General features: G+C 44.3%; 1 protein-coding gene across 18 annotated transcripts in view; it reads right to left on the bottom strand.

Annotated features, from left to right (window-relative positions):
• The window catches only part of LOC113823429 (Nuak family kinase 1), a 142,604-nt gene that overhangs the window by 69,801 nt on the left and 62,803 nt on the right, over positions 1-10,000 (bottom strand). For 3 of the 18 annotated variants that reach the window (XM_027376060.2, XM_027376063.2, XM_027376062.2), the window contains exon 2: positions 8,332-8,523. The exons of 12 other annotated variants lie outside the window; for them this stretch is intronic. The gene's annotated coding sequence lies outside the window, so the exon portion shown is untranslated. Of the gene's footprint in view, positions 1-8,331; positions 8,553-10,000 lie in introns of all 18 variants that reach the window. 3 more of the 18 variants (XM_027376057.2, XM_027376061.2, XM_027376059.2) reach the window with 1 other exon arrangement.

The following is a 10,000-nucleotide window of genomic DNA, read 5'->3' as shown; positions in this document are numbered from 1 at the left end:
CGGGACAATGTCTGGTTTTCCGAAGCTGAACTGTCTCGTTTTTCACGACTTTCCCCCCTCCCCCCTTCCTCCTACTCCTCCTCTCCCCCCCACCTTATTTCCTTTCCATTTCCCTTTTCCTTTTCCCATTATTCTCTTCATCCTTTCCCATTCCCTTTGCCCCTTCCTCTTTCCCTTCCTTCCTTCCTCCTCCATGCCACATTCTTCCCTATTCCTTCTTCCTCCTCTTCTCCTTCTCTCGCTCCTTCCCTCTTCCCCCTTTTCATTTCGTTCCTCCCCCCACCCCCAAGCAAAAAATCTTCCCCCTTCTCTCCTTATTCTTTCCTTCTTCTTCAAGGAAAGTTCTGGAAAGTCTTTGTCTCTTGGGAAGGTAATTTATCTTATACCTCATTTCTGCTGTTTTGGTAGATATAATGAATTAGACGAGATTTTGCAATAAATAAATGACTTAGTATTTAAATAAACAAATCATTAAAACAAATAAGAAAAAATAAAATCATTCTATGAGGATGATGACGATGATGACGATAACAATAGTAATAACAATAAGAATAAACAAACAAATTATGTAGATTGGGATGATAATGATAAAAATAATAAGGATGATAACGATGATGATGGTGGTGGCAGCAACGACAACAATGATACAACGATAAAAACAACAAAACAACAATAGCACAACAACACCAGGTTAGAGTCTTGAAGAGGGCCTTTGTTCGATGCTTTTGTTTTACTGTTGTTGTTGTAGTTCACGTTCCGAAATGAACCCGACACCAATTACGGATTCGAAAACGATTCATTAATTGTCCTTTCCGAGAGGTTGTGCAACGTCCAAGCTGCTAGTGCATTCATTTCATGACCTGTGGGTCTTTGGATGAATATATATATATATATATATATATATATATATATATATATATATATATATATATATATATATATATATACCGAGCACATCTACCCAATAATCAAAGAAACAAATAAAAAAAGACGAGCGCGAAGGACGTAAAGCAGTATGGCATAAATAAATAAGACAAATAAAAATAAAACTCGAAAAAACATTATTCTTATAACACAGCTCTTCAGAGGACCGTACTTTAAGAAAGCCAGCGGGAAGGGGGAATTGCGTGACGAAGGGGGGCAAGAACAGGGAAAGAGGGAGAGGAAAGGAGAATGAAATAAGGGAAGAAGAAGAGAAAGGGAGGGAATGGGGGGAAATTTAGAGGAGGGAGGAGGAGAAGCAAGGGGACAAACAGGGGAAAAGTCGTGAAAAAGTCGATAAACAATATGTACAACAATAACAAAAATAAGAGCAATAGCAGCATTAACATATAACAATTATCAATACTGTTAATGTTCTTGTTGTTATTATTATTTTTCTTATTATCTTAATTATCATTACTATCATTATCACTCACCATTAGCCCCATCATCGTCATTACTATTATTATCACCAAAACAATCCCAACGTTTCCCCTCTTCATACAACAACTATAATAACCCTACAATCATCAACAATGCAATTTCGATATCGTCACAACAACAACGAAATCTCAACACAAAAACAAAGGCCAAAAAACAACAACAACAACAACAGTATTGCCAATTCCCCAATCACGCCACCCTTTTCACAAAAATACCAACGTAACAGAGGCCATAACCACAAATCACGAATACCACACCTAGGCTGAGTCTCATTTCTTTCTCTCTCTTGATGTTTTCTTTCTATTTTTCTTTTTTTCGGTGTTTTTTTATTTATTTATCTCTCCTATTCCGTCTCTCTCTATATCCCTCTAAGTCGATGTATAGTTCGCTCTTTCTATTAATGAGTTTATAATCTCTACTCTACTCTACTCTCTCTCTCTCTCTCCTCCCTCCCTCCCTCCCTCCCTCTCTCTCTCTCTCTCTCTCTCTCTCTCTCTCTCTCTCTCTCTCTCTCTCTCTCTCTCTCTCTCTCTCTCTCTCTCTCTCTCTCTCTCTCTCGGTCTTGCCCATTCTCTTTCCTTTTCCATTTCTCTGGCTTAAAATCTGCCATTTCTTTTCTCTCTTTTTCTTCCCTAAATACGAATCGTCCTTTTTCATGTCCCTCTCATCCTTTCTGCCTCCATTTCTCTTTCGCACTGTTTCTTCCCTCTCATCTTTCTTTTCCTCTTCTCCACTCTTCTTTGCTCGTACACCTTTCTTTCTCATCTTCTTTCTCCCGGTTTCATTTATTCCTTTTCTCCTTTCTTTCGTTCTATGCCTCTCCTTCAGTCTTTCTTTCTCTTCCTGTCTCCTTCGTCTGTTCCCTCTCACCCTCTCCCTTTCCCTTGTTTTACTATCCCTTAACTTCTCAATCTCTTTCTCCCACTCTTTCAAACATTCTCCCCTTTTCTCTCTCTCTCTCCCTCTCTCTCCCTTCCTCCCTTCCTCCCTCTCTGTCTCCCTCTATCACTCTCACTCTCCCTCCCTCCCTCCCTTCCTCTCCTCCTTCTCTCCCTCCCTCCCTCCCTCTCTCCCTCCTTCCCTCCCTCCCTTCCTCTCTCCTTCCCTTCCTCTCTCCTTCTCTTCCTCTCTCCTTCCCTCCCTCTCTCCCTCCCTCCCTCCCTCTCAAACCACTTCGCAGTTCGTTTCGGAAAAAGCGAGCGTGCGAGAAGGGACACTTAAGCTTCCAGACAGACTTCGTTTTCGACAGGGAAACGCGCATGCAGAAAGCACACTGGGGGAGGGGAGGAGGAGGGGGGGGCAGCAGTGCAAGCAAGCAAGCAGGCAGATCGAGTTTGTCTGGTAAAAGGCTTACCTATGTTGGTGGAGGGAGGAGGTGTGGGAGCGGAGGTGGTGGGGGCTGAGAGATCGGTGGAGGTGGAAGGGGTGAGGTGGAAGTTTGAAATTGGTGGAGGTGGAAGAGGTGAGGTGGAAGTTTGAAATTGGTGGAGGTGGAAGAGGTGAGGTGGAAGTTTGAAATTGGTGGAGGTGGAAGGGGTGAGGTGGAAATATAAAATTGGTCGAGCCCGAAGGGGTGAGGTGGAAGTTTGAAATTGGTGGAGGTGGAAGGGGTGAGGTGGAAGTATAAAATTGGTGGAGGTGGAAGGTGAGGTGGAAATATAAAATTGGTCGAGGTGGAAGGGGTGAGGTGGAAGTTTGAAATTGGTGGAGGTGGAAGTATAAAATTGGTGGAGGTGGGGAGGGCTGTTCTGAAGGAGGAGGTAAAGGCGGAGATGGAGAAGGGAGACGAGACAAAGGAGGAAGAGTAAGAGATGCAGAAAACGAAAAAATAGGACGAAATGGATTAGGAGGGGGATCTAGGAGCGAACATGGAAAAGTAAAGGATTTTAATAATGGTGGCAATGGAGATAGTAGATGATGATGAAGTTTCTGAGACTCAAAGAGAACGGAGAAGCATGCGAGTTTTTGCGACGTGGGTAAAAGACGGAATAAACAAACAGGAATGCAGTATTTATGTCTTTTTTTTTGTCTGAATGACAAAGCACACTATACATATATGCATATTCATTTCCGCGATTACTATTGTTTCTTTTTCTGGTAAATAGTTACTTTCGTCCTCTTTCAAGCATCCCCTCCCCCTCTCTCTCTCTCTCTCTCTCTCTCTCTCTCTCTCTCTCTCTCTCTCTCTCTCTCTCTCTCTCTCTCTCTCTCTCTCTCTCTCTCTCTCCCTCCCTCCTCCCTCCCTCCCTCTCTCTCTCCCTCCCTCTCTCTCTCCCTCCCTCTCTCTCTCTCTCTCTCTCCCTCCCTCTCTCTCTCCTCCCTCTCTCTCCTCCCTCTCTTTCTCCCTCCCTCTCTCTCTCTCCTTCCCTCTCTCTCTCTCCCTCCCTCTCTATCTCTCCTTCCCTCTCTCTCTCCCCCTCCCTCTCTCCCTCCCTCCCTCCCACTCCCTCTCCCTCTCACTGTCTCATATAATTATTAATAATAGTAACAAGCAATACACCTCTTAACAAGAACCCCAAAACAGCACATTGTTCCATCAGGAAGCGCAAGTGTAAAATAAAGACATAGTTATTTACCTCCGTATATATAAAACAAGACAAATAAGAAGAATAAGCAATATACAATAAACTATAAAGAAATTATAAGAAAGACAAAGAAGAAGTAGCAGGAGAAGGAACATCATAAAATTCCGGATAAGCAGGACACAGGTGGGGCAAAATCCGACAACCTGTTGCCAAATCCACCAGACTGTCATGTGCAATTATTATTTCTCGCAGTGAGGTTGGGAGAGAGGGAGAGGGTGAGAGAAATGGAGAGGGAGGGAGAGAGAGAGGGGGAGAAGGAGAGGGAGAGAGAAATAGAAAAGGAAGGAGAGAGAGAAGGTGAGAAGGAGAGGGAGAGAGAGAGAGAGAGGAGGGGAGAAGGAGAGGGAGGGAGTGAGAGGAGGGGAGAAGGAGAAGGAGAGAGAAATGGAGAAGAGGGTAGAAATGAAGAGGGAAGGAGAGAGAGGAGGGAGAAAGAAAGGGAGGGAGAAGGAGAGGGAGAGAGAAATGAAGAGGGAGCATGCAGTGGGAGGGAGAGAGAAAGAAGGGGAGAGGGAGAGAACAGGGAGGAAGAGGGAGAGTGGAGCAGGGAGATGGAGGGGAAGAAGGAGAAGGAGAGAGAGAAAGGAGAGAGTGGGGAATAGGGAGAGGGTGCAGTGAGAGTTAGGAAAAGGGAGGGGAAGAAGGAGAAGGAGGGAGAGGGAGAGGGAGAGACGGGAGCGGGTGGGGAATAACTCATCTGGCCAAGAAGAACCTAACTGAATCAGACAGTTTAAGTTGTCCCTCATAAATTCTGGAAATCCAATTCTGGGGAAAATGAGGCAGAAAGAAAAAAAAAGAGAGAGAGAGAGAGAGAGAGAGAGAGAGAGAGAGAGAGAGAGAGAGAGAGAGAGAGAGAGAGAGAGAGAGAGAGAGAGAGAGAGAGAGAGAATGCGAGAGGGGAGAGGAAGGGCCAGAAGCAAACAATAATAATAATAATAATAATAATCGAATAATAATAATAGTAGTAATAATAATAATAACAGTAATAACAATAACAACAACAACAATATCAAGAATTAACAATAATAGTAAAAATAATGGCAATGATAATGATAATGATATCGATAATAATGATAATATCATTATCATCATTATTACAACAACAATAAAAATAGTAATAATAATTACAAAAAACAAAAAACAATTTATTACTATAACTATAAAAACAAAACAAGAACAACAATGCCCCTTCTCCTGCCCTCTACGTCACCGACACTCAACGGAATCCCTCCCCCTCCCCCCTCCCCCCCTCCCCCGGCCACACGAGTGACGTCACGGTCTCCTTGAAGGAAACCCAAATACTCTCCTTGTCAGAAAACACATCCGGGCGGCCCTTATATCTTTCTTTCGGACGTCACCCCCACCCCTCACCCCCCAAAATAAATAAATGAATAAAATATGCATCTCCAATTTATTTTTTACCCGCAATCCCTAATATATTTTCCTTCCCCAATAGTCCATCAACCTCCCCCTCCTACCTCCCCCTTCCCTAAATCCCCGACGTATCTCCCCCCCCCCATTTCTCCAACCTGTAACCCCCATTCCTCCAACCTGTCACCCCCCCCCCCCACCTCCGGACACAAACATCTCGCGAGGGCCGGCTGTTCTCTTTAATCGGTTAAGCGGTTAATTAACGGCCTTGATATCCGACGAGGTGATAATAATGAGATGAAAAATGGCGTGGATAAATAGGCTTGCGGGATTGGCACAGGCAAGGAAGAAGGGTGTGGAGGAGAGGGGGAAAAGGAGAGGGAGAAAGAGGGAAACGGAGAGAGAGAGAAGGAAGAGAGAGAGAGAGAGAGAGAGAGAGAGAGAGAGAGAGAAAGAGAAAGAGAGAGAGAGAGAGAGAGAGAGAGAGAGAGAGAGAGAGAGAGAGAGAGAGAGAGAGAGAGAGAGAGAGAGAGAGAGAGAGAGAGAGAGAGAAAGACAGAAAAAGAGAGAGAAAGAGAGAGAAAGAGAGAAAGAGAAAAAGAGAGAAGAGAGAGAGAGAGAAAGAGAGAGAAAGAGAGAGAAAGAGAGAGAAGGAAGAGAGAAGAGAAGAGAAAAGAGAGAGAGAGAGAGAGAAGAGAGAGATAGAGTGCATGAGTGTGTTTGAGTTAGGAGAACAGTAAACCCGAACCGGTAAATAAATAATCTTCAAAAAAGTCTTCCCTTGAACAATACCTCGCAGCACAATACCTGACAGAAGAAAACTAAATACATGAGAAAAGTAACAGAGGAAAACTAAATACATGAAGAAAGTAACAGGAGAAAGCTAAATACATAAAGAAAATAACTGAAGAAAGCCAAATACATGAAGAAAGTAACAGAAGTAAACTAAATATATGAGAAAAGTAACAGAAGAAAACTAAATACATAAAGAAAATAACAGAAGAAAGCCAAATACATGAAGAAAGTAACAGAAGAAAACTAAATACATAAAAAAAATAACTGAAGAAAGCCAAATACATGAAGAAAGTAACAGAAGAAAGCTAAATACACGAAGAAAGTAACAGAAGAAAGCTAAATACACGAAGAAAGTAACAGAAGAAAGCTAAATACATGAAGAAAGTAACAGAAGAAAGCTAAATATATGAAAAAGGTAACACGAGAAAACTAAATATATAAAATATGACCCTTGCCCCGAAACCGTTCTATAAATGACAGCAGACCCCATTTCATATCGAAAGGCCAAAGCGAGTTATTTTCGCCGTGTTATCTTGGCCTTCAAAAGGTCAAGATTTAACTATTCAAAAGTGGATCTATCTCGCTACTTCATCGCTCATCTCTTTCTCTCCTCTCCTTCTGTCTCCTCTTGTCTGTTCTTATTTCTGTTTTTTTTTTTTTATCTACTCCATCCCTCTACATTCGTCTTTACATTTCTCTTTCCTTTCTTTCTTTCTTCTTCCCTCTACATCCCCTATCCCTTTCTCACCTCTCTCCTCTCCTTCCCTTTATTTCTCTTTTATTCACTCCCCTTCTTTCGCCTCCTCTTCTATTTTTCCCCATTTATCCTCCTCTCTTCTCATTTTCTTTCCTCTTATCTCCCCTCCTCCCTTCTTCTTTCCTATATCCATTCTCTAGGAGGAGGTAAGGGGGTAGCGAGAAGAAGGACAGAGGGAGGAAGGAATAGGAGGGAGAATGAGGAGGGATGAGGGGAGGGAGGGAGAAGAGAGGCATAGAGATGTAGAGAAGGATGAGTGAGGGGACAGAATAGGAAAAGGGTATAGAGGAGTATGAAGGGAGGAAAGGGAAGACAGGGAAACGCACGAGTAGAAAGGGAGCTGGAAGGAAAGAGGGAAGAGGGAGGGTAGGAAGGACATAGGTTCGGGCAGCGTGGGGATGGGGTGGTGGGAGGGGGAAGGGGTGGGGGGCGGGGGCACGACAAGACACACGAAAATCAATGCGAGGGACAAAATGGTCAAGTCTGGCGTGTCTGGCCTGTCAAGCACGCACGCAGGCACAAAGACCCCCCCCCCCTCCCCCCTCCCCCCCGCGAGTGCATTGCAAAGGCGAGAAAGTGGGCGGGCGCGTGAGGACTCACCCGGCGCATACAAACAATGCCTCCGCCCAGGAATACGTGCTGTAAGACAACGCAAATGCCCACCCCCGCATAGATAGACAGATAGACATACAGGGATGGATTGACGCAGACACAAACTCATTCGCTCTCTCTCTCTCTGTCTCTCTTTTCTATTCTTCTTATTTCTCCCGCTCTTCCTCTCTCTCTTCTTTTCTTTTCTTACGGTCTCTGTCTGTCTGTCTCTATTTCCCTCCCTCCCTTCCTCACTGTTTCTTTCTCTCTCTCTCTGTGTGTCTCTCTCTCTCTCTCTGTCTCTCTCTCTCTCTCTCTCTCTCTCTCTCTCTCTCTCTCTCTCTCTCTCTCTCTCTCTCTCTCTCTCCTCGCTCGCTCTCTCTCTCTCTCTCTCTCTCTCTCTCTCTCTCTCTCTCTCTCTCTCTCTCTCTCTCTCTCTCTCTCCCTCTCTCTCCCTCTCTCTCCCTCTCTCTCCCTCTCTCCCTCTCTCTCTCTCCCGCACATAGCGAATGAAGAGCTTGTCTGTGACGTCACTAAAGCTTATCTGCACAGCATAGCGATCAGAACCTGTGGCTCCAGAAGGGCGAGCAAAAAAGAATAATAAAGAAGAGGAGGAAGAGGTATAAACTATGATATAAAAAATGTGGAGGAAAACAAGGAAACAACTGACGAAGGAGAAAACGGGGAGAATAAATATGAGGAAAAAATCACTACACAATAACTGATGATATAAAAGTGCAGTTGATAGGAATATAGGGAAATCAATAGAACATTTCCAAAAACACGATATTATTGAGGTAAACATACCTGCGTTGATTTGGTTTCCGGGAAATAATTCTTCAAATTCCGGAGATTTTCATATATTTCTGTTTGTTTTCTCTCTATTTCACAAGAGATTTAAAACACATGTTCACATCACTTCCGGGGATAATAGAACTTTAGATTTATACAAATATATTTCCAACATTAGCTTTCACTTTCTGTTCACATCCCTTTTTCCTGTAAATATTATTATCGTCTTTTTTTAGCTGATGTGTATTGGAAATTAATGAATAAAAGAAGATGGAAAGTTCGACAAAACCGGAAAAACTTTAATTAAAAACTTTTAGCTCTGTTCTACGGACAATTGTTTCCTAATCTCGGATATCCATGACTTGACTCGTTATGGATATTCTCTCTCTCTCTCACTCTCTCTTTCTCTCCCTCCCTCCTCTCTTTCTCTCCCACTCACCCCTCTCTTTCTCTCCCTCTACCCCCTCTCTTTCTTTCCCTCTACCCCCCCCCCCGTCTCTCTCTCTCTCTCCCCTCTCTTTCTCTCTCTCACTCTCTCCCCCTCTCTTTCTCTCCCTCCCCCTCTCTTTCTCTCCCTTTTCCCCTCCCTCCCTCTAAAACACACAAACACACTAACGCAACAAGCACACACCCTCATTTACACCCGACCCGGCCAAACACACCAAAAAACACCCGCAACTAAGGACACACGCTACCCCACAAAATCACCGCACGCAACCCACGCAGAAGACCGAGGCAGTAGGTCATGGACAGCGGACCGGACTGCCATTGCCCAGCCCCGGCCACTGCTACGCTCAGGTCCGCTTGTACACTCCTTCTGCTTGATTTTTTTCCTTTTCTTCTCTTCTGTCTTCTGGTTCTGGGCCTTCTCTTTCTTTTCTTCTTCTCTCTCATTTCTTTCCTTCCTCTCTCCTACTTCTGTTTTTTTTCTCATTCTCCTTTTTCTCCTGTTTCTACTCTCTTTCTCATGCCTCCCCGCCTCTCTCCTGCTTCTGCTGTCTCATTCTCATTCCTATCCTCCTCTCTCCTGGATCTGGTCTTTTATCATTCTCCTTGCTCTCCCCTGCCTCTTGTTTTCTATCTTTCTCATTCTCCTTCCTCTTCTCCTCTCTCCTGCTTCTGCTCTTTCCCATTCCTTCCCTCCTCGCTCTGGTCCTTCTCTTTCTCCTTCCTCTCTGGCTTCCTCCTGCCCCTTGCCCCCCCCCCCCCCCCTCCCCCCTACCCCTTCCTTGAACCGGCGCCACACTATGCCTGCTTGTCATTCTCTGTAATACCTTGGCCTCCGACGTCAACTTCTCTCTCTTTCTCTCCTACACACATTCTCTCTCTCGCTCTTACACTCTCCCTCTCTCTTTTTCTTTCTTTCTCTCTCTCTCCCTCTCTTTTTCTTTCTCTCTCACTCTTGCTCTTACACTCTCCCTCTCTCTTTTTCTTTCTCTCTCACTCTTGCTCTTACACTCTCCCTCTCTCTTTTTCTTTCTCTCTCTCTCTTGCTCTTAAGCTCTCATTCTCACTTTCTCATCCATATATCTCTTTATCTTCATCTATCTCTCTCCCGCTTCTCAACCTTTCCTTCTATCACCCCCTACCCCTCTCTCCCTCTTCCTCTTTCCACCCTTATCCCTCCCTCCCTCTTTCCTCCCTTATCCCTCTCTCCCTCTCCCTCTTTCGACCCTTATCCCTC

Source organism: Penaeus vannamei, chromosome 19, assembly GCF_042767895.1.
Source record: "Penaeus vannamei isolate JL-2024 chromosome 19, ASM4276789v1, whole genome shotgun sequence".
Lineage (NCBI taxonomy): Eukaryota > Metazoa > Arthropoda > Malacostraca > Decapoda > Penaeidae > Penaeus > Penaeus vannamei.
This window is presented reverse-complemented; position numbering and strand designations above follow the sequence as displayed.